Source organism: Sinocyclocheilus rhinocerous, unplaced genomic scaffold, assembly GCF_001515625.1.
Source record: "Sinocyclocheilus rhinocerous isolate Xijiao unplaced genomic scaffold, SAMN03320098_v1.1 scaffold819, whole genome shotgun sequence".
Lineage (NCBI taxonomy): Eukaryota > Metazoa > Chordata > Actinopteri > Cypriniformes > Cyprinidae > Sinocyclocheilus > Sinocyclocheilus rhinocerous.
In genome coordinates, this window is record NW_015665814.1 from 274,350 (window position 1) to 275,785 (window position 1,436).

The 1,436-nt window shown below is 35.4% G+C and overlaps 1 protein-coding gene across 1 annotated transcript in view; it reads left to right on the forward strand.

Moving 5' to 3' along the window:
* The window catches only part of LOC107731501 (mRNA-capping enzyme-like), a 108,442-nt gene that overhangs the window by 3,881 nt on the left and 103,125 nt on the right, over nt 1–1,436 (forward strand). The window lies entirely within an intron of this gene.

The following is a 1,436-nucleotide window of genomic DNA, read 5'->3' on the forward strand; positions in this document are numbered from 1 at the left end:
CTGAGCTGTGTTAATGTGATGCTGACCTGTCCTCAGGTGAAGATGGGTTTGCTGGTGGACCTGACGAACACCAGCCGATTCTATGACCGAGCGGAGATAGAAAAAGAAGGAATCAAATACGTGAAACTTGCCTGCAAGGGGTATGTGACTTACAGAAACCGAATGCTGTGTTGCTTTTCTTGCATTTGAAATATTATGCTGTGTGCCACTCGTGTGACATGCTAGCTGGTCTGTCAGCTTCATGTGGATGTGTTTGTGTCTCGTTCAGTCACGCCGAATGTCCCGCAGTAGAGACGACAGAGATGTTCATCAGGCTGTGCGAGCACTTCATAGAGAAGACGCCCACAGAGCTCATCGGTAAGACCAGCTAGCTCGCGTCTGACAGCTTTGCTTGATTTGTTGTCGTGTAGCACCTTAAACCCTGATGCCAACAATTAACGCTGTGTCCTGTCCAGGCCTGATGTACTACACATAATTTGTCGTCCATATGACTTGTGTGCTGTATTCCACAAGAAACAGTCTGCAGTTTTAAGTATTATTCACTGGGAATATTCTCCTCAGATGTAGTTGTGCATGTGTATTCCGCAAGATATTTTACACCAAACGCCACTGTGGTTCTTGGTTTAAACAAAGGGCAGGTTTGAATATAAATGCTGTGCTAAGCAACACGATTACGGCCAGCTGGAATATATTTAATATTTAATATGCAGTTATATGGACGCAGGATGTTGGACCAATGAGATTTGACTGTGGACAGGAATAGAAACCGAACCCACCAACAAAATGTTCTGTTGCATCAAAATGACCCAACTGCAGTTTGATTGAGATTAATTGGAACGCACAATGAAAAAACATGATTTTTGAAAATTGTGAAATCTAAAAAAAAAAAAATTTAAATCTGTTTTTGCAAATGAACTCTTCATTTGTTGATGTATCATGTCACGTCTGGTTAGAAGACTTTTTATAGAAAAAAACTAGTGCTGACAAATGATTAATCGCGAATAATCGCATCCAAAATAAAAGCTTTTGTTTACATAATATATGTGTGTGTGTGTGTGTGTGTGTTGTGTATATTTATTATGTATATGTAAATACATACACATACAGCATATATTTTCAAAATATTTACCTGTATTTACATGTATATATTTATATTCATATAATTTATATCAAATAGTGCTGACAAACGATTAATCGCGATTAATCACATCCAAAATAAAGGTTTTTGTTTACATAATATATGTGTGTGTACTGTGTATATTTATTATGTGTATATAAATACACACACACATACAGCATATATTTTGAAAATATTTACATGTATATATTTATATAATTCCTATTATATATAAATACATTTAATATACAAATATAACATATTTTTCTTAAATATATACATGCATGTGTGTGTATTTACATATACATAATAAATATAC